At 43.4% G+C, this 24,086-nt stretch overlaps 1 protein-coding gene and 1 non-coding gene across 2 annotated transcripts in view; both read right to left on the bottom strand.

Moving 5' to 3' along the window:
• Positions 1 to 24,086, bottom strand: part of TRPC5 (transient receptor potential cation channel subfamily C member 5) — a 391,753-nt gene that overhangs the window by 321,916 nt on the left and 45,751 nt on the right. The window lies entirely within an intron of this gene.
• LOC120914667 lies at positions 3,134 to 3,324 on the bottom strand. Its single transcript, XR_005743708.1, has one exon. It is a non-coding gene; the product is annotated as a U2 spliceosomal RNA (small nuclear RNA).

Here is a 24,086-nt window from a genome sequence, read left to right as displayed (position 1 = left end):
AGTTACAGAGGAGGTCTAGTGCTTTCGCTCTAACACCCGTGGCAATACCACACATGTGTGGTTTGAACGAAGTTTACATATGTGGGCGGGACTTACGTGTGCGTTCGCTTCTGCGTGCGAGCTACCGGGGACAGGGGCGTTTGAATTTTTTTTTACTTATTTATTTATTTTTTACACTTTTTTTATTTTTATTTTTAATCGCTTTTATTCCTATTACAAGGAATGTAAACATCCCTTGTAATAGGAATAGTGTGTGACAGGTCCTCTTTAAGGAGAGATGCGGGGTCAATAAGACCCTGCATCTCTCCTCCAGGCTGGAAAGCATGAGATCGTGAAAAAAAAATCACAGATCATGCATTCCCGCTGTGTGTGCGGGCTCCTCCGCTGTGTCTCCTCGCTCGATTCACAGTGCCTCTGAGCTCCGTTCCTTGCGACGTTACAACGCACAAGGACGGAGTTCGGCGCCAAATTTAAAAATTGAAAAGCACAATACACATACAGTATACTGTAATCTTATAGATTACAGTACGGTATGAAAAAAATACACACACCCTTTGTCCCTAGTGGTCTGCCCAGTGTCCTGCATGTACTTTTATATAATAAAAACTGTTCTTTCTGACTGCAAACTGTAGATTGTCCATAGCAACCAAAAAGTGTCCCTTTACATCAAAAGTTCTTTTAGACCAGCTAGAAAACAGCGATAATAAATTAGAATCACTTGCAGAATTGAGCGATAGCGATTTGTGGGGAAATTTGTCATCAAACAATAAAAATAATGACAGCGACAATTCTGCAACTGAGCAAATTTCAGTGTTTTTGATTTGATTACATTATTGAATTTTTTTTATTATAATTACATTATTATTTCTTATAATTTCAAATTTCCGTGTGTACGGGGTCTAAGAATTGCAGGCCTACAATGTAAAACGCCAAATTTCCATGCAAAAAATTGTAGCGCTTTTGGTACAAAATTACAGACATAATCATACCGCCAGGGAGGTTAACGACCTTCAAATTACTGTCTGAGTTATTGTATTGTTTGCAATCATACAAGAAGTCTTAGTAGGAAAAATATTTAGTTAGATCTATTGTAGTAGCACACTCATTTTTCTAGCACAGATGTGGTAGCTGGAAGCTCTGAAGAAATGGCTAAAATATCACTTTAAATGTAGGTATTTTTTTTACAATAGAAGGGGAAAAAAACACTTTCTGAAAAAATCAAACATTGAAAACCAATATTCAGTTTGCCAATTGGAAACTTTGTTTTTAAATTCTTACATGACACTATTTTATCTATCAAAACTACAGGTAGAAACATAGTATCTATTTATTTTATAAGTATTTTAGCAACACAATTCAGTGATCATAAAAAGTTATATAAAGTTAACTGCAAACCCAGTTGTTCCTTTTTATATAAGCTAGTGCAGGGCTCAAAATTTCAAGTCCTGAGCTACTAGCCAGGCCTCAAGAGTTACTCGCCACCAGTTGCCCCACCTAATTCATACACTGCCCTGCACCTAATTGCACCCGTAAACACGCCCTCGTAGATTATCTCATGGAATGACAATGTTTTATGCAGAATCAAGTTACAAAATTAAATATTACCAACAACAACTTTAACAAAATGGGAAAGGGGAATGGGGGCAGACCAGAGTGACAGGGCACTGGGGGCAGACCAGAGGGACAGGGCACTGGGGGCAGACCAGAGGGTCAGGGCACTGGGGGCAGACCAGAGGGACAGGGCACTAGAACTGGGTCTCTTCCCCATTCTCTTGCTGTCTCCTCTGCAACTCCCATCCATCCTCTCTCTCTCCCATTCATCTCATCATCAGGAGCCTGTGTGTGCGGCTCCACGCTTGCATGTCCCCACTTCCCCCTTTTATTCAGGCTGGCAGAGAGGAGAGGAGCTGCAGCACAGCGGGAGGGAGTACAATCCAGCGCTGAGATCCACACAACTGCACAGCCATTGACACCATAGCACAGCGCACACTGACAGCGCACAGCACACATTGAGACCAGTCTGTTCACAGTGCTCAGGCTAAACTGTTGGACACTTACATAGAGCACAAGGAGAAGAAAACTGCACAAACTAGAAGGCTGCCGCTCTCATGTCAGGGTAACTTTCAGTGAGCGCTGCACCGGAGTGGTTATTTTTGCAATCCTCCACCTCACTCATTACTTTCTGCTCTCCAGCTACATTGGTTGGGGCCCGGGGGAGGGGGGCAGGCTCAGAGAGGTCATACTGTTTGGTCCCATGGCTTAATGAGAATTGTAAGGAGAGCACCTGTGTACTGCTCTGCCTGTGCGCGGCTCACCAGACTACTTTTCCCGAGCATGCACCTTTCCTCTTTGGCCGCCAATCTCATCGGGACTCTAAGTGTAGGCACAGATTGGAGGGAGATTGGTCATGCAGCCCTGTCATCACTCGCCCCCAGCTTAAATCCACTCGCCAAATGCTAGTAGGCGAGTGGAAATTTTGAGGGCTGAGCTAGTGTATTTTCTTCATCCAACTATCAGCTGCTCTACCAGTAATGATAAAATGAGATCATTTTGCAATAAACTAAACATTATTGTAAATACAGTGGAGCAGAAAAACAGGACAGTAAACTGAACCAATGGCTGCAATAAGCTAAAACACCTGCAGACAGAATATCCAGAAGACCAGACTGTTTGAGTTCTTAAAACCGTAAGATAAACAGAATATATCTTTAGTATTATAATAAAATTTGATAATATAGCACATTTAAACAAAATGTTTATGAATTTAGAGGCATCAGTTTATAATATTTAGTGGGACATTGGGCCTCATTTGTAGCCTCAGACTAATCAGACTAAACAAGCATAAGACAGAAAACCATTGACAGATCAAACTATTTATTTAAAAATGTTTAAAGTATGTTAGTGCATTATTTGTACTTATATATGAGTTTCACTTAGAGCCGGTTCACACTGGAGCGACCTGGGATCCGACTTCAAGTCGCCCCAAGTTGCCCCAAGTCGCGTGGTTGAAAAAATGAATGGAAGTGAATGGGAGCCGTCTTAATGTACACTACTGAAGTCGCTCCGACTTCAGAAAAGGTTTCTGTACTACTTCAATCCAACTTGTAGGCAACTTGTACCCAATGATTTTTTTTTTTTTTGCACCGGTCCTGGAGGTACTGCAATACCAGGTCGATGTGTGGAGTGGACAGAGCAAGCTCTTCTTCCATCTCCCTGTTCTAAAAATCCATTTAATATATGGTCCCCAGATAGGGGACGTATCAGATATTAAACTGATAAGAACAGATACTACACTTGATCTTAACCAAAAGGCCGAGAAGCGATGTACCCATTGATTTCAATGGAAGTCGCCTCAGAAGTCAGATCACTGTCTTAAATAAAGCAACAATACAGGAAGTTAACATACATTTCTCAGGCAAACCCCTCCATCCCCCCTCCCTCCCACAGAGCTGATTGTTGTTTGATTGGCCACTGGAAAGCCTCCTGTCCTGGAGGCGACTTGAAGTTGCCTTGTACTGTCCTGGAGGCAACTTGAATTTGCCTTGTAAGTTGCCTGATAAATCATACTCATGTCGTGTCCAAGTTTCCTCCCAAAGTTGTGCTAGAAGTCGTGTTGCCCCTGTGTGAATGGGCTCTTAAAAGAAACCAAACTATCAGTTGACTTTAAAGGATCACTAAAGTTAATATTTTTTTTTTAAATAAAAAACATGTTGTACAGGCGCACCCCACTTTTAAGTACACAATGGGGATTATTTACTATCGCTGGAAAGCGCAAAATGAGGCTTACTTCTGCATAGAAATCAATGAGCTTCTAACCCAGCTTGTTCAATTAAGCCTGGTAAGAAAACCTGGAAGCTCATTGGTTTCTGTGCAAAAGTGAGCCTGACTTTACGTTTTCCAGCTTTAGTAAATAAACCCCATGGTGTACTTAAAACTGGGGTATGCCTGTACTTACCTCCACTGTGCAGCTGGTTTTGCACAGAGTGGCCCCGGACCTGGTCATCCGGGGTCCCTCGGCGGCTGTCTCGGCTCCCCCCGCAAGGACTCAACACCTTCATGCGAGCGAGCTCGCATTGTGTTGACTTCTTGTGGGCGCGCTCCCGTGATACAGCTGGCGGGCATAGCCGCCGACTGTATCACTCGGCCCCGGCCCTGGTGAGACGCGTCATTGGATGTGATTGACAGCAGCGCAAGGCTGCGCTGCTTTCAATCAACCAATGAATGAGCCGGGAAGACGGCCGAGAATCCTGAACGTTCACGGCGCAGGACTTTCGAGGGGGTCAGGTAAGTTAAGGGGGTTCGGGGAGCCTCTAATCCGCAGATGTTTTTTCACCTTAATGCATTAAGGTGAAAAAACGTTTACCTTTGCAACCCCTTTAATAGCAAAAAGGTAATACCGTAGTAAGGTAAAAAATTATGATTATTTGAAAGTTTTTTTTCTATTGTTTTACCAAATGCAGTGAAGAAAATTGCAGTGTCCCTGAATCATATCACTGACAATTGCTATACTATGCACAATGAGGATTATTGAGTTTTTTTTCTCTTTGAGACACTTTCAAATTTCAGCATATGTCAAGCATTCAAGGTGTGCTATTCATGAATAATTCCAAAGGCAACTTGTCTGCTGAATCCATAAGAAATCCCCTAATATGGAACACTCTTAGCTAGCAGCATTTCTGGCTCTGTATGGCATTTAGGAGTATCTTGAAATTCACTTGCAATAGGAGATGACATACCTACTGTTATTTTAAATAAAACCAAAGAAAATTCACTTAAAAAATAGAAACAAAAAATTAATTATTGTGCTTAAAATAAAATTATAACACACACAAAAAAAAAGATTGCTGCAAGAGGGATTTTTTCTTTAGTAATATTTCTCCATTCAAGGAACAAAGCCATTTTGGCATATGAACCAATATTGATGAAAATGTCATTTCATTTTATTCACTGGTAAAAGATACCTAATATTTAATGGCTACTCATTATAGCAAAAAAGTTCAGCTATACAAAACAAATGCTGTATGTCAATGACAGGCCACTTAGAACTATCAGTTAGGTGTATGCAGTTTAAGTCAAATGTATGTATTTTTCATGGGTATTACAGCTATTCACAGCAGATACACCATTTGGAGCGTTGTGTGAAAATATGGAAGCTTTTGCTGATTTCCCTCCTAAAATAGTGCTGTCCATTCTAATGCTTTTATTTTGAACCTCTAATGTCAATACTCTGAGTTACTGACCCACAATAAGTATGCAGATGATTTACCATTCAAAGTATGGAAGCAAGATGGCCAACTTCCCAGACAGGCAAGTGGCATCTGCAGACTAATAAGTCAGCAATGGCTGCCTTGCCTTCATGTGTTTTTCACAATAAGTTCTCTTAATACTACAAGTATTTGAATTAGCTGCCAGGAATTGCCTTCCAGTCCTCTGCTGCTTTGTCAATATAAAGGGGCCCTCTCTGAAGTTCTTCATTCTTTGATTTTAAAGTAAATTCCTCTTAGTAAACTGATAAAACTGTAATACAAGACATGCTGAGAGTACAAGAGGTTTTTGATCCTGACTACTTCAAACAGCAGAAAACAATCAAAGTTGAGTTGGGGTTCACAAATGGATGGCAATATTATGACAACATAATTTACAAATAACTGAGATATTACTATCAGGTCCACTTTGTCAGGTAGCTTTGAATAGGCACATTGTCCACAATACCCTGATTCTGTCCTGTGCCCTCAACAATCTCCCAGCAGCATGGTTGCTAGAGAGGCTTCTGTCCAACATAATGCCGACAGCCTCAGTTATTGCTTACAATATATCTTGTGAAGTATGCCTTTTTAGCAGGATAGGCATCTCAGTCATGTGTCAATTCAGTGGTCAGCACATTTGTGGCTACACGCGATCTGAGTTTCAAGCTGTCTTGCATACACACGAACACACCAAACGTCAAAAATGCGGTGACGTACAACACTTCGACAAGCCTAGAAAAATTAAGTTCAATGCTTGCGAGCATGCATCAAATTGTTTCCGAGTATGTGTGTTTTTTTCTCTGTCTGAGTTTCATACAGACTAATGGAATTTCCGACAAACTTTTTTCCGTCAGAAAAAAAGAGAACATTTTCTCTTTCTAACTCCGTCAGAATTTCCAACGGAAAAACCCAGATGGGGCATACACACGGTCGAGATATCCGATAAAAAATTCCGTCTGACTTTTTCCATCGGAAACTTTTTGAAAGCATTGGCATTAAGGTCACCCTTTTAAATTCAAGGACTTCCCTTATCTTTGGTGTCTGCCAGTGGGTCCTACTATGCTTACCACCAGGTCCATCACTATTTATCATCTGTTCACTACTTTTACAGCAGCTTTTATAACGTATGTCTTAGAAAACTGGGTTTAATAGCGATTGATTTACTAAAACTAAGGAGTCAATTAATGTGAATACCTCTGTTCTACACTATTAATAGAGTCTGAGTGCAAGTAAATGGGTGCTGCTCACATACATATGCTTTCCCTCACGTGGATGTAATTGTTATAGCTAATTAGTTAGTTAGCTATAACCACAACTAAAACTAGAGAGTGCAAGATCTGGTGCAGCTGTGTATGGTAGCTAACCATCTTCTAACTTCAGCTTGTTCAATTAACCACTTAAGACCTGGACCAATATGCAGGCTAAGGACCTGAGGTGTTTTTACAATTTGGCACTGCGCTGCTTTAACTGGTAATTGCGCGGTCATGCAATGTTGTACCGAAACAAAATTTGCGTGCCAAATTATAAAAACACCTCGGGTCCTTAGCCTGCATATTGGTCCGGGTCTTAAGTGGTTAAGGGCTGGGCGAAGAGGCAAAACGCATGTGCTAGCAGGTATCTGGGCTGATTCCGCTAACAATGCGTTTTTGGGAACCCTAAACTGCTGGGTACGCTAGTATAGATCTGATCAGATCAGATATTGATCTGATCAGATACTATACCACTAAGGGGGGTGTATGCTTTGCGCATGGGTGTAAGCGTTACTGGCACTAACCTAACGCTGCCTGGGGCGACGCAGACCCTGACTGATGCTAAAATTTAATTGATATCACCCGCCGGGCGATCAGGGGGTTAAACCTTTATTGGGATATATACGGCGGGTGCCCTGATGCTATAAACAGCAAACTAACTAACCAGTGTCACCCGAAACACTTATACGGTGATCACTGATGAAAGGGTTAACTAGGGGGCAATCAGGGGGTTAAAACCTTTATTAGGTAATATATCGGGGTACCTGACGCTTTATAAAAACCTGGCAGTGAACCTAAATAATGAAATAATTAACTGGCTAACCAGCGTCATCAGTGACACTTAGGCCTCGTACACACGGACGGACTGTCCGTTGAAAATGGTCCGCCGGACCGTTTTCAGCGGACATGTCCGCTCGGAGATTTCTGTCTGATGGTTGTACACACCATCAGACAGAAATCCGCGCGTACACGATACACGGTGACGTGGCTGCGCCGATGACGCGGTGACGTGCGCGGCCCTGGAAGGTCAATGCATCCACGCATGCGTCGAATCACTTTGACGCATGCGAGGGCTTTCGGCCGAGCGGACATGTACGGTGAGTCTGTACAGACAACCGAACATGTCCGACGGACAGGCTTCCAGCGGACATGTTTCTTGGCATGCTAATGTCCGCTGGAAACCTGTCAAATAGGCCGTACACACGACCAAACATGTCCGCTGAAACTGGTCCGCGGACACTGGAGGGCGATCAAGGGGTTAAACCTTTATTAGGGGGGGTAGGGGGCTACCCTGGACCTAAAGGGGCCTAAGACTAACTGCCCTGACACTTTTTACTGTCACAAATGACATTAAATGCAATGATCAGTAAATAAATGATCACTGCAATCAGTGACACTGTGACTGGGGGCTGGGGGGGGTGATCGGGGGGTGATCTGGGGGTGACTGGGGGGGGTTAAGTGTGCCTTTGTGTACCTGGTGTCAGTGTACTGTTAGGTGCAACTCACGTGTGATGTCTTCTCTGCTCTCGCCGGATGAAAAGACCGCCACGTGGAGAGATGACATCACTTCCTCTGCCTGTGTTTACATTACACAGGCAGAGGCTGCAGGTGATTCGCTGGGAGCGATCACGAGGGGGTGGCCAGAAACTAATAGCTGCCCCCTCATCCCGGATCGCTCCCACATCAAACCGGACTACCGCATGTACCGGGGGGGTCCCGATCGGACCAGCGGGAAGGCAGGCACGTACAGGTACGTGGATGTGCCTGTACATGCCATTCTGCCGACGTATATGTACATGCGGCGGTCCTTAAGTGGTTAAGCTTTGACAAAAAAGAAAAAAAAGAGGACACTGATTGGTTTCTATGCAGAGCTGCATCAGATTTCGCACTCTCCAGTTTACTAAATTAAACCCCAATGTGTGCCAGTGCATATATACTTGTGAGACTTGAATTTCTCCTGAACAGGAGCTTGCCTTGAATGTTCCTATTTATTTTGGATCTGTCTTATTTGACCTCCTCTGCCAGGTTTCTGAGCCTATCTTACTATCAAGTGATCAACTGACAGCTCAGCATCTTTCCTCACATTAGAATTCAGAAGAAATTACTGTTTTTTTGCATTCACTTTTTATTATATTAAATATTTACACATAGATCCGTCTGCCTGCAGAGAATTATTCAATCTAATGCCGCGTACACGATCGGTTCGTCTGATGAAAATGGTCTGATGGACCGTTTTCATCAGACGACCCGATCGTGTTTGGGCCCCATCGGTTTTTTATCCATCGGTGAAAAAACTAGGAACTTGTTTTAAAATTATCTGATGGTTAGAAAACCGATAGAAAAAAACGATCGTCTGTGGGCACGTCCATCGGTTAAAAATCCAAGCATGCTTAGAATCAAGTCGACGCATGCTTGGAAGCATTGAACTTAATTTTTCTCAGCACGTCTTGTGTTTTACGTCACCGCGTTCTGAGGCAATCGTTTTTCTAACTGATGGTGTGTAGGCAAGACTGATGAAAGTCAGCTTTATCGGATATCTAATGAAATCAGACCGTTTTCATCGGATGAACCGATCGTGTGTACAGGGCATTAGAGTCACGTTTTTTTCATGTTGACAATTCTCAATTCACAGATGACAAGTCAATTTCAGTCACTGACCCTGACCTATGATAGAAGATGATCTGGTACCACTATATAACACATATCCTTGCATTGCAATACAGTGTTTATTATGGACAAACTTTGGGGTGTATATCAACAAGACAGTAAGATTTCTTTATCCTGCATGCCTTAGAAGTCTAAAGAACAACTTCTTATCTACTACAAATATCATCCCCCTACTTGCATGAAATATTCCACTCATGGAAACTTTACTGTTTGCAAATAATACAGAAAACATGTAGATTGTCAGTCAGTTGTGGCAAAAAATATTTTTGAAAGGCAGCTAATAACCTGGGAGTATAAAACAATTTGTGTATTCCTTGTTGCAAACTATCCTTAATGATTTTTTTTTTTTAAAGGTCTGCTAAAAGTGTCATTGTTGATTAAATATAAGGAAAGCTTGGATATGGCCCTTGATATACTTCAATGAAAGCTCTATCCAAGTAAAAAAAATGTTCTAAGAATAGTACTGTACTTGCATTTATAGAATAAAAGTATATAAGCATAATTAAATCACCAGCCAGACACAATGCAGAAAATATGATTAAGGCAGCAAGGACCCGAATACAAAGACAGGAAAATGTGTCAATATTTTTTCTCTTTCAACATATGTCTACAAATATATTACCCTTAACATATGTCACATTAAAGTGTTACTAAACCTAAAAATGTGTTTTACCTTAATGCATTGTTTGCATTAAGGTAAAAACATTTTTTTATTTCCCTGGTCCCCCCCCCTTCCCCTGTATGAAGGGGGAGAGAGGGGAGAAGAGATCAGCGCTGTGCACAGCTGCATCTAGTCTCCCCTTACTTCCTCTTCACACAGCATTTGAGAAGCAGCAGGAGCCATTGGCTATTGCTGCTGTCAATCAAAGGCAGTGAAGAGGAAGTGGGGGGCGGGCCTAAGTCCCGCTTTCTAAGTCAATGGAGCGTGGCTCCATAGACACACAGGTCGGGAGTGTGCAGACTACATTTCTCCCCACAGCAAGTGGCTTTCTATGGTGGACATAAAAAGAAGAGGAGGAGCCAAGATCGCTTCCTGGAACCCCGGAAGAGGAGGATCATGGCCACTCTGTGCAATACCACTGCACAGAGCAGGTGAGTATAACACGTTTGTTATTTTAATAAATAAAAAATGACTTTGGTAACACTTTAACAAAGCCTTTTGAAACAACCATGACAAGTAGGTGAATTTCATGAAAAGGGTCAGAGCATGCTATTGCAATATTGCGTGCAGGGTATCAGTTCAAGTGACATTGAAAATGTACACAGTAGTGTCAGCACTCATTTCATTCACTACATTATTACACTCAATTCATGCCTGTTTTCAGCAGATGCCTTTCAGAGGTAGACAATACAGGGTTGATTTCCTTAAGTCAAATTGGCTTTTCCTTAACTAGGGAATTTGAACGTCTATCAGCCAATCATGTGCTGTTTTTTTTTCCTTGCACATGACTGGGTATTCTTTACCAATTGAAGTAGCACCACGTTCACTAAACTCTAAAGCTATAAACACCATACAGTATAACTTGCTAAACAGATGCAAACCAAGTCATAGAGCATAGTTTGTTGTAATTGTCTATTCATTAACACACTGGCCCAGATTCAGGTAGATTTGCCCATTACTTACACATGAGCTGCTCAGCTGAATTTCTCTGCGCTGGGGCAATTTTGCCAAATTGCCACCTGATTCAGGAATCGTTTGTTCATTTAATTTGCTCCTGTTTAAGGCAAAGCTGAGGGCGCAAGGCCGTGCAAGTCAAAGTGGGTGTGCCCCTATGTAAATGAGGATTTTTCGGCTCAGCAGAGGTTTGCGCCGGGCGCGCGCATGCGCAGTTATAGCGCTGCCGTCTGCGCATGCGTCAAACTGCGCCTAGCATACTTTCAGGGCAAATCATGCTCAGCTGCTTGCACTGAGCAAATAAATAGGAGCAGACTTGCGCAGGTTCTTTGCTGAATTTCATCCTGCTTTTTCCAACCCCCCCTGAGCAAGGAAATTCAGCCCATTTTGAAGAGATGGCACCTCCCAAAGGAACTAAAAAAAGAAAGGCAAACTTTGTGGCTGCGGAGATGGACATCTTAATTGCTGCACTCCAGCAACATAAAGAACTTCTATATGGTGCCCAGCGGGCAAACACCACCGTTGCCCAAAGGAGGGCTATCTTTGAAGCCATAGCCCTGGACATCAATGCCCTGGGTAATGAAGATCGTTCCTGGGATGACATTAAAAAAAAACTGAATGATATGAGGCGCAGGGTCCGGGATAAACTGGCTCTTATCCGAAAACATACCGGTGGCACGGGAGGTGGACCGCGATGTAAGATCCGCCTAAATCATGAGGAGGAGCTTATTGCCCAAACTTTTGTGCAGGAGCAGGTGGAGGGACTTGCAGGGTACGACTCCACTCTTGGGAACTTGGGGACTGGTAAGTTATTTTTGTTTCATATCTGCTGTGCATCATGGGAGGGGGTAGAAGTGAACATATTTGTGGGTAGAAGTGAAGATGGAACTATTATTTTTGTTTCATATCTGCTGTGCATCATGGGAGGGGGTAGAAGTGAACATGTGAGCAGTGTGTTGCACCAGCAAAATATTTCGTTTTGGTGTCATCCACAGGTGGTGATGATGATGATGAAGCTGGGCCGTCTTCGGCTGCGGGTCGACCCACGCCATCCATACCAGAGCCAGGGGTCCAGTCAGGCCCCATGGACATTATGGCTATGCTGGTCCAGGAGGAGATCCTACCGGGGCCAAGTATGGTGGAGGAAGTTGTTTTGGAGGAGGATTCCTTTTCCTCATCCAGGAGGACTCTGGCTCCCTCCAGGAGGATACCACCATCCCTGAGCAACCCACCACCCCCCGCCCAGCACGTCATCCCCCTCCAGGGCAAGCCCCTCCATTGTGGACCCCTCCCCTTCTCCCTCTGTCCGTGCCCGAACCTCTCCTCCCAGGAAGGCTCTGTCCAAAACGAGGCATATATCCTCCAGCCTCCGTGACGGTCTGCTGGAGGAGCAGGCCCTGCAGACCCGCCATATAGGGGCCATGGTGGGAGATGTTCGATGTCTGGCGGACAGCATGGCATCCATCTCCACCTCTGTGCAGCATGCCCTCACCCTGCATGCAGACCGGGACAAACATGTCTCACAGAGCCTGGCGGAAATAAGTGGCAACTCCAAGGCCATAGACACCTGCTTGGTGGCTCAGGAGAACGCCCCCGCTTTATTAAGCAGGATGGCAGCTGCGGTGGAGGCCAACACCGCTGCTGTGCAGGCCAACACCGCTGCAGTGCGGGAGGAGGGGAGAGTTACCCGCCGTCATCAGCGGGATACCACCACCCGCCAAATGCGGATGTTGGCCCAGACCAACACCATCCTCGCCCGCCTGGCCAACGCCATGGAGGGCATGCAGCCACCACCTGCGAGGAGTGTGGAAGTAGGGGTTGATGCTCCTCCCCCCCTCAATCCCCACCCCATGCCTCCTCCGCACCACGGAGATTGAGGAGCCAGAGCCGGGGCACCCTTGGCCCAAAGAAAAAATCCAAAAAATGATCTAATTTCTACATTTATTTTATGCTCAGAATATGAGTTCATTTTTTTTTGATATATGCTCAGGATATGAGTTTATTTTTTTTTTGGATATATGCTCAGGATATGAGTTTATTTTATTTTTGATATATGCTCAGGATATGAGCTTTTATATTTATTTGTAGTCCCTACACACGGTGAGGAGTGTATACTACAGTGTGACTGGTGTGTGAATGGGGGGGGGGGGGGGTGGCACTCCTGCTGGAAAAGGGGTGTCACCCTCTGCCATGTGAAAGGTGTATGAATGGACAGCAACATAATTGGAGCCTTGACGCGGCGTTGCTGCTCCCTAATACCATGGGGTATTGTTGGGTCTAATCCAATTTGGGGTGCATGTGTCGGGTGTGTGCTAGGGACTACAGTGGTGTGCATACATGCATTATACTTGTGACAAGATCAGGGTGTGTTTAATGTGCAAAGAGACGTTCCACAAGAATATTCCGGATTGCTCTCCCCTCAGAAGATCCGGTAGTGTTTCTTGGGGGGGGGGTTGCGTGGTTCGGGGGTAAGGTCATTGCGTAGCTCAATGTGCATGCCCCTTCTCTCAGCAAAATTGTGAAGAATACAACATGCCCCGACGATTTGGCACACAAAGTTGGGTGAATACAACAGGGTCCCCCCTGATTTATCCAGACATCTGAATCGAGATTTAAGGATGCCAAATGTGCGCTCCACCACCGCACGGGTACGTGCATGGGCTTCGTTAAATCTTTCCTCTCCTGGTGTTTGAGGGTTACGATATGGGGTCATCATGTGAGGTCCCAGGGCATATGCAGAGTCACCTGGAAGGGAAAAGACAGGAGGATGTTAGTCGTGCATGTGCCCCTTGTGATGTCTGCATCATGGGGGGGGGGGCAGTCATACCTGACACCCATGTCACTCACCAATCAGCCAGCTGTCTCCATACATGTTCTGGTCAAACTCGGTTGGGATGGGGCTGTGTCGGTAAATAAAACTGTCATGGCTTGACCCTGGGTGTTTGGCACGGACATGCCATATGAGGCCATGTGCATCCACAATAACCTGCACATTTATCGAATGCCAATGTTTCCTGTTGCAGTAGATATGCTCGAGGAGCCGGGGGGGGGGGCGTAGTGCCACATGGGTACAATCTATTGCACCCACAGTGCGTGGAAATCTGGCTATTTCATAAAAATCACTGATTGCCTTCTGCCGCAGGTCAGCCGTGGTTGGTTTGATAAATTGTGTGCCCATGCGTCTGAGTATTGCAGGGATCACTTGGTGCACACACCTGCTCATGCTGGATTGGGACATCCCCGCCACCACTCCACCTGTGCGCTGAAATGAGCCACTTGCCAAAAAATGAAGGGTTGCCACTACCTTCACCAGTGGCTGCACTGCCTGTCCCCGATGGGTCGGGCTGCTGATGTCATCCTGCAGGATTGTTACCAACTCAAGGATGACTTCAGGGCTGAAGCGAAACATGCGATACACCTCATTATCACTCATCTCAAAAAGGTTGTAGCGCCCTCTGTAAATCCTCTCCCGTGCCCTCCTACGAGTCGGCTCAGTCAATAGAATATCAAGAACCATAGCTGCCCCTGGCATGTTGGTGCACAGATGTGAGGTTCCGAAAATGTGGGTGCTCTGCTTGTTCAGCTCGTCTGTCTAGGTGCTGCTGAAGTTGCGCGCTCCTTCAGATGACATTTGGCCATCTTTTGCTAACTTGCCCCTGCTTTTAGCAGGAGCAAGTTTGCCCGGGGAAAAAAGCTTGCGCGCTTCCAGCGCAAGATGCGCATCACACGCGCATGTTTCTGAATCATCGGCAGTACCTAATTTGCATATTCGCTGAGGGAATTCCATGAAGGCGCAACTTACACCCCGCGCAAAATTGCGCTATAATTGCGCCGGAGCAGCTAGGCTGCGTGCACGGGAAAATGGCCGCATTTCAGGCTTAACTGGTTTACAGAATCAGCCGCAAATTTGCATGGGAGCAAATCAGTACTTGCGCGGCGCAAATCACACTTGCTCCCGCGCAAGTGCTTCTTGAATCTGGGCCATTGTATTGTGTACACAGTGTCAACCAAGAATGCATTCAAACTGTCTCAAACCACAAACTCACATTTTGGCTCGAAGCAGTTGTCATTCCAAAAAAGAAACAACATCACAATGACATATTTCAGAGACAAAGGCAAAAGTAGTTTTACACAGTAGCTGCCAAGCAGTTTGACTGGGGCCCAAAGCAGCAATGTATAGAGCAATGTAGCAATGTATAGTGTATTTTTTTCCAAAAAAAAAACAATTAGATCTTCCAAGCACAGCAGCTCTAAATATTGTAGTGACTTGTTGCCCATTAAGCAAGCATTTGTATTTGTCCACTATGTCAGAAGAGATGAGAAATACTTTATTTTTATAAAGAAAAAAATGGTTTCTTATGTCACAGTCAAGAACCAAAAATATTGAGGCTAGGCAGGTTTGGGCCTCTTAAAATATAAATATATAAATTAAGCCAGGTACACGAATGTTGTAAGACCCTTTCCGGTTCAGAAAAAATGCTCGACATTCAGCCCGCGTTTATGTCGGTCTGTCCGACAGAAGTCGCTTATTTGCCCCAACTTCTGTCGACGATCATGCTGGAAAACAAGCAGTTTTCCAGCTTTTTCGTTCAACCCAATAGGGGATCGGAGCGGGTCAGATGTCAGCGGGCATGTCACCGCTGACATCCGTGGCTCCATAGAGGTGCACGGAGCATCCGTTCAGGTCTGCCTAAAAAACCGACAGGTCTGCCTAAAAAATGGTCCGCTTGTGTGAATGGGGCCTGAGCCATCATGAATACCCTAATAATACCTTATTTTTTCATATCCTGGGCATATTGCTGAAACATGTGTCAGTCCCAGCTTTGCAAAGAGGAAATTTTTTAATTAGTACATAACACATATCACATTTACACTAAGCTTTAATTATCAGTCCTTGGCATTCATACTAAATGGAATGACACATCAATATCTGGAAACAAATGTATTTTACCCATCAATAATTAGTATCACTTCTAGTAAAATAAATGGACTAAAGCATATGATATAAGTTCATTTATATTGAGGAAAGAGCATATATGCACAAAAATATGTAAAATATCTATTTTCGGAATAATATATGTATAAAAAATATATACAGTAAAACCTTGGTTTGCGAGCACAATTTGTTCCAGAAACATGCTTGTAATCCAAAGCACTTGTATATCAAAGCATTTTTTTTACAGGGTATAAAAAAGAAGAGGGGCACCTCTAAGTGTAGCAATAAGTTGCTAAATGTCGTACCTTCATTAAATGTAACCATATTTCTACAATTAGAGGCTCCTCTCTTCTTTTTTATACTCAGTTGTGACATGACACCACTCTCATATCAAGACATCGCTTGTATATCAAGGCAAAATGTATTAAAACATTTTGCATGTCTTGCAAAATGCTCTCAAACCAAGTTACTCTCAAACCAAGGTTTTACTGTACATGCAATCATTGCAGCTTTTAGCCCCGGTTTATCTACCTTTTTTGCAGAGAGTCACATAATGCTTAGCTTTGCATTATATATATATATATATATATATATATATATATATATATATATATTTGTAATTTTATGTATTGTAATTCAAGGACTTCATGAATCACTATTACAAAGCCACGGGCATTGAAGTGGAGCCCAAACAGCCTCCACTTTTGGAAAAGCCTTCCACAGAATTTTGAAGTGTGTATATTGGAATGTTCATTTAGGCTAAGAGCATTTGTAAGTTCAGATATTAATGGTGGATGAGAAGACCTGACTCGCAGTCAGTGTTCCACTTCATCCCTTATGCCGCGTACACACAAGATCGGACATTCCGACAACAAAACCGTGGATTTTTTTTACGAAGGAATGTTGGCTCAAACTTGTCTTGCATACACACGGTCACACAAATGTTGTCAGAAATTCCGATTGCCAAAAACGCGGTCACGTACAACACTACGACGAGCCGAGAAAATTTTAATTCAATGATTCCGAGCATGCGTCAAATTGATTCCGAGCATGCATAGGATTTTTGTGAATCGGAATTGCATACAGACGATCGGAATTTTCGACAGGAACTTTTGCCATCGGAAAAATAGAGAACCAGCTCTCAAACATTTGTTGTCGGAAATTCCGACAGCAAATGTCCAATGAAGCATACACACGGTCGGAATAGCCGACCAAAAGCTCACATTGAACATTTGTTGTCTGAAATTCCGTTCGTGTGTACGCGGCATTCGTTGTTCAATAGACTCAAGTTCAGCCACGCAACATTTATCAAACTATGTTTTTATGGACTGACTTTGTACATAGAGGAGCAACAAAAGTGCACAACTGCCTAAAATGCCTTAATACTTTAATTACTTTAATATTAACAGGTACTGTCAATGGAAACACTGGAATAAAATTTGGTGGTTCACATAGTATGGCCATATAGTTTGAGGGAAAGCTTCAAACACAGAACCATACTACATGCCCTACCTCTTTAGCTTCCATCTTTTCTGTAAAAAAGGACAGTCCTTGTGAGATCCTTCCTAATAAAACCATTAGCAGCAAGCTCAATTTTAAGAATATCTAAACCCAATAAAATATGGTAGTTTTCCAAAACTTAAATCGTTTGTTAACTAAAAAAAATGAAATAAGGATCCTGCACCTTTAAAGCATGTTATATGAAACGGTGCTTGTCCTGTGTCATTTGACCACCTGTAACACCTAACAAACCTGGCTGATCCTGTCAGTTTCTGCCCTCCCCTAAACTGACCACAGTGTACAATGGCTGCTGAGCCCTAAAACCGTGGTCAGTTTACGTGCCTCCATCATCCACAGCCCTGCTTTCTGTCTCCTCTGTGCTCTCCCCCCTCCATCCCTGCCTGTCAGCTCATGATAGTGCCGCTCCCTCGGCTCCTGCTGCTCAAATAACTGTAATTTGTATGCACCATCCGCGCTGTCTTCTTATGCAGTGTCCCCCTCGGTGTGTGATTTATAAAAATAAATGCTGTAAATACTTCATGTAAGAGCTGAGATTCGTGGATCACATGACCAGCCGGGTCTCTCCTCCTCCCCTCCGGAGAGACAAAAGAGGGGAATCTCGGCCGCTACCACTGCATCTGACAGAGGAGGAAAGGAGAGACCCGGCCGGTCATGTGATCGCGGATATCGGCTCTTACAAGAGGTATAGCATTTTTTTTTATAAATCACACACAGAGGGGGACACTGCATAGGGTGACAGCATGGATGGTGCATACTTGGCTTCACAACCACTTAAACTATAATTTTGGAGAAGGATTAGAACACCCATCAGGTTTTTTTTTTGCTGTCTGTATCTCCAAAGGGGAGAGTCATCTTCACTATTTGTCCTGTTTATTATTATCACCAAAAGTGAAAGACACATTTTTTGTTGTCCCCAGAATAGTAATATACAGGGGGAATCTTGCAATGGTGACCCTGGTGACAACCAGGGATTCCCTCACTTTGGAGAGATTTCCTCTAACCTATTCTGGCTATGGGACAAGAATTGAAGGGAACTCTCCCCAGTTGAACACAGATGGCAAAAAAACTGATAGGGGTTGTAACTCTCCCTTAAGCCTGCTACACGCTGCTAGTTTTTTTCCCTTCAACCCGCTGGGTTGAACAAAAAAGACCCGGCGGCTGTACTAAATATCAAAAGTTAGTACATCGATCTCCGGAGGTTCACCCAAAATTACAACTATATTGTAACACAACCGCTGCAATATGTACATCATCAAAAGGCACAATTTTTTTTTCCATATGTAAATACCTTGTATTTGCCTTTCATAAAGCGACTTCCAGGATTCCCCTCCCGTGGGAGTAGGCGCTTCCAAGCCTTTCCCGGCGCCGCAATGCAATGTGGGACTTAGCTGCAGTTTTTTCTGGGAGCACAGTGCTACAGCTCTGTCCCCGTACTGAGCCGTGTCATGTTTATTTAGATTGTGCATACCATCACAACGGGGCGCGAACTTTCAATGACGCTGCCCGTTGTGATGGCAACCTTTTAGTTTATGGCGCTACCCGCCGTAAACACTGCGCAGGCACGAGAATAAGCGGTGAATGCTGGGAGCTGAGCATTCACCGCTTCCAGGAAATGATTACTTGTGGGCTTCACAATGCCCACAAGCAAAATGGAAACTCCCAGGAACCGATTTTATAACTCCTTCTTTAGGAGGAAAACGGACAGCGGATACTTGCAGAGACTAAACAAGTGAGTGTACCTTAGTATTGGTAAACCCCATTGAATGCAGAAGAAGAAAAAAAAAGTTTGGCCGCGGAACCCCCGCTTTAACATTTTTGTTTTTTGGATTACATACACTTTAAGGGCCAAGCAGGTAACTACAAGTCAGGTGGAAACCATACCCTACCTATCAGATTATTAGAAAAGTTTAATTTCTTGTTTTGGGTAAATCACACTTGCAGCTGGGGAGGTAACAAATAAAAATATAAGTAGAAGTAAAAAAAAAGTAAAGTAAAAAAAAGTAAATATAAGTAACAATATCAGTAAAAATATATGGCTGCGGTATTACTGACCCCTGACCTCCCCTCTTAACCCAATACAGAGGCCAGAGGGGATTTACATATACCACATTCATCGGGCAGAACCCTCAGTGTGACAATGTAGGGTTAAAGGTTTAAAAAAAGCTGCTGGAGAGACAACATTCGTCGCAGGTCACTTTTCAGGGGTGGGCTGCCACCAATGTAAATGAGCCCTTTCTTACCAGTGTAAGGAAAGTCTTCAACTTCCAAGTATACCTCCTGTATTTTTGTCTTATTTGTTATGACAGGGTATGGCAGTTGTATAGCTTCAAATCTTCTGCAGGACAATTTTATACTCACAATTCCTTCCTTTTAGGTAAGAGTTTAATATTATTATATTTACTCCCTCTTTTATAATTGAGTGAGCATGCGTAAAAACAGACATGTGTTTGTGGTATAGTAATTAGGGTGTATGTAAACTTTAACAATCAATTTCCCTTAATTGCTCCCTGCTGGTCTATTAACCACTTCAGCCCTGGAAGATTTGGCTGCTCAATGACCAGGCCATTTTTTTGCGATACGGCACTGCATCGCTTTAACTGACAATTGCGTGGTCGTGCGACGCTGTATCCAAACACAATTGACATCCTTTTTTCCCCCCACAAATAGAGCTTTCTTTTGGTGGTATTTAATCACCTCTGCTGTTTTTATTTTTTGCTCTATGAACAAAAAAATAGCGACCATTTAAAAAAAAACACAATATTTTGTACTTTTTGCTATAATAAATATCCCCAATTATTTTTTAAAAAAGCAATTTTTTTCTCAGTTTAGGCCGATATGTATTCTTCTACATATTTTTGGCGATAAAAATTGCAATAAGCATATATTAATTGGTTTGCGCAAAAGTTATAGCGTCTACAAAATAGGGGATAGATTTATTGCATTTTGATTATTATTCTTTTTTTTTTACTAGCAATGGCAACGATCTGCGATTTTTATTGGTACTGCGACATTATGGCGGACACATTTTTGGGACCATTGGCATTTATACAGCGATTAATTCTATAAAAATGCACTGATTACTGTGTAAATGTCACTGGCAGGGAAGGGGGCGATCAGGGTTTAACTATGTTCCCTAGTGTGTGTTCTAACTGTGGGGGGAGGGGGCTCACTATAGAAATGATGGATCGTGGTTACCAGCTTGTAGGAACGCACAATCTGCATCTCCTCTCCTCACAGAACAGAGATGTGCATGTGTTTACACACACACACATCCCTGTATTGCCTGGCGGTAATCCCCTGGTCACAAGCATCGGCACCCCTGCAGTGCAGCGGGCATGTGTGCGCCCGCTATCCTGTTTAAAGGGACCCACGAACAGCTACGACGGTTCAGGGGATAATGCCGTCCTGCCGCAGTGTAATGATCGCGGCAGGTCAGCAAGTGGTTAAAGATACTAATGAAAATGGTTTGTTATATCTGTTCAATAAGTGCAAAAAACTATTTAATGCTGCCAAAAATCATATGAGCTGATAACTTCCTGTGTTCTCTGCCTGTGATGAATGCGTAATAATTACATTGTTTTAAGCTGTGTGGACTGTAGAACATCTTCCCCTGTTGCCCTGTCCTAGGGTGACAGTGGGTCCTAGAGTGTCCTAGGGTGACAGTGCTGCTACTCTACAGGTACAGTATGGAGAGTGAGTATCGTTGCCCTTTTTGAGGAGCTTATTTAAAACACCCCCTAATGATAAATACCATATAGTCTTATATCAAGAAGGCGGGGCTGTCATTCAAAATATATATTAACCCACGTGACACGTGCATGCATTTCTGTCAAAGAAGGGATGCTAATGCTTTTTGTTTTATTGTTTTATTTATTTTGTTTTGTGTGTATTGAAAAAAAAAATAGTTAGTGTGGTACACGTGTATTTCTGTTTTGCTTATGGCTTGCAGATGTGAAGTACTTTTGATTGATTTGGAAACGCAATGGTCTAATATTAAATTGGATCATGTGGAGCAATGTTTATTATTGCTATGCCTTGCATCTTTTTTTCTACACAAGTCAATAGGATTGCTGAGTTAACGCATGATAAGCACATTCAAATCATATTTTAAATACACCATGTAGCAAATAACCTCAACATAATGTCACCTTTTTTACAGCTCTATAAATTTTATCCATATTATGTTTAATACAGACTGTAAAGGGCACATGTGAAAATAAATATCCTGCAGTCTTGTTCATCATTCCTGCTTTACATATATGTGCATGCCATGTTACCTTAATGCCAGTCTGCCCACATCAAGAATGTTACAGGTCACCTGCTGGATACCAGTTGCATCTGTAAGCACATTGTTCTCTGACACAGCTTACCATTCACTATACGCTATACGACATTTCTCCTAGTACTAATATAGGTTAACTGCTATGCAACAGCCTATACATATTACATTACTACTGCCTCTTTGTGTTTAAACTGGGATTAAACCCCAAAGCAAACATTGATTATATCCTTATCAATCCTTAGGCCTCGTACACACGATAGGATAGCCAGAGGACTGTCTGAAGTCCAAACCGATCGTGTGTAGGCCCCATAGGTTATTTAACCTTAGGTTAAAAAAAATGAGAACTTGCTTTAAAATTTAACCTATGGACTGGTAACCGATAGGTCAAAACCGATCGTTAGTATGCAAAAGCATCGGTTAAAAACCCGCGCATGTTTAGAATCAAGTCAACGCATGCTTGGAAGCATTGAACTTCGTTTTTTTCAGCGCGTCGTTGTGTTTTACATCACAGCGTTCTGACACGATCGATTTTTTAACTGATGGTGTGTAGGCACGACGGACCAGTCAGCTTCATAGGTTAACCTAGGACAACGGTCCTTCGGACCGTTGTCCTCTGGTTAACCTATCGTGTGTACGCGGCCTTAAATGTCATCTCAAATAAAGTGTATTATTACACAAGTGAAAATACAAGTCCACTTTAATAAAGGCAGTTCCAAAATTGTGTTCCACTCCAATTTCCACTTTTGGAAATTCATTGGTGTCCTTCTTTCCACACTCAGGACTTCCTCCTTTCACCCATGCTAGTTTAACAGCATTTCCCGTTTTAAAGGCAGTGGCTCAAGCATTCATCTTTTTATGTCTCCACCAACCCTTCAGCTCAAAATAAAATCCCTTTATTAAAAATAATAAAAATACACTCACATTTGTACACTATTCTATGATTTTTCTATCATAGGTATACAGTATGTCCTCTTAAGCAGGGGTCAAGTCCTGGGGGAAAAAGGTGTGGGAACTCCAACCCAAGATACACTCCCCCACCAAAAAAAAAAAAAAATGATACACTCATATGCATAATTACTAAACTTTTTTTAAGCAAGTTCTTTCTAAATCCCGCGTTAACTCGCGGCATACCTCCGCAATGTCTCCTGGGAACAATGACAAAAGCTCCCAGGAGACATTGCGGCATCGAGGAAGTGACGGAATACCCGCACACTACCCAATGAAATTATATACAGGAAGTGGCCAGTAACAAAGGATTACTAAGGTTTGCCTGCCCCTGACAGTGATTCGAGCTGGGCATCGCCACTTAGTGAAGGATTGGCTCCGGTGGCTCGGCTGCTCTAGTCTTGCAAAGGGAACTGCGTTCCTGCTGTGAAAAAAGTGCAGGGACTCCGTTCCCACGCGTTCCCGCAGGACTTGAGCCCTGCTCTTAAGAAAAACTCAGTGATCAGCCTCCTCACTTCCTGGTGTCACCGGTCCACGCTATGTGTTATGGTCACATGACTTCTTTAGGGGCTCAGAGCTCAGTGACTAAGGCTACTTATCATTACCAGTTGTACCAGTTGTAATTTTCTTTATGAGTTTGAAATTTATGGAGCCTTATCCAACCTTAAAGGGACACTAAAGGCAGAAATATTTTGTTTTTTAAATAACAAACATGTTATACTTACCTCCGCTGTGCAGTTTGTTTTGCACAGAGTGACCCGGATCCGTGTCTTCTGGGGTCCCTCGGCGGCTGTCTCTGCTCCTCCTCGCAAAAGCTTTCCACGTTCATGCGAGCTCCCTCGCATGGTGGAAAGCTTTTGCGAGCGCACTGCCGTGATACATCGGCAGCCATAGCCGCCGACTGTATCACTCGGCCCCGCCCCCGGCGCGCTGCATCATCCGCTGTGATTGACAGCAGCACCAGCCAATGGCTGCGCTGCTATCGATTCGCCCAGCCTAGCCAATCGACGGCCAGGCTGGGAACCGAACAAGATGACAAGCACGCGCCCGGGACTTTCAAACGGTGAGGTAAGTAAAACGGGAGCTCGGGGGGGGGGGGGGTGGTGCTGTCAGATGTTTTTTTACCTTAATGCATAGGATGCATTAAGGTAAAAAAAACTTTTACCTTTACAACCCCTTTAAGATTCATTTTCTTAAATTGGAGGTGATGAGGTTGCAATACCGCAATCTCTTATTGCCACTTTATAATTAAACTTTAAATTGACAACCAAGGCTTTGAAATACTTGGGCACATATATACCTCTGCACTTGTCTTGCATGTTTGATCTTACCTTCCCTCCACTCCTGTACAAGACACAGGTGCTGAATGCTTATTTTAAATAGGCCCATGCTCTTTTTGCCGATTTCATCTGGGCATGAAGATGGCCCAGGATCTGTCGCCGTTTACTCTCTTTACCTAAACAATATGGGGGACTTGCTGTACACAAGTACTACCAGGTGACCCATTTGGGCAGGTTGATAGACTGTTGCTGCCACACAGAAATAAAATGTGGCCACAAAGTGAACAGGCTCAAAGCCAAATACTGCTTCAACGGGCTTCATTATGTTATATGGACCTTTCCAC

Source organism: Rana temporaria, chromosome 9 (assembly GCF_905171775.1).
Source record: "Rana temporaria chromosome 9, aRanTem1.1, whole genome shotgun sequence".
NCBI classification, from domain to species: Eukaryota; Metazoa; Chordata; class Amphibia; order Anura; family Ranidae; genus Rana; species Rana temporaria.
This window is presented reverse-complemented; position numbering and strand designations above follow the sequence as displayed.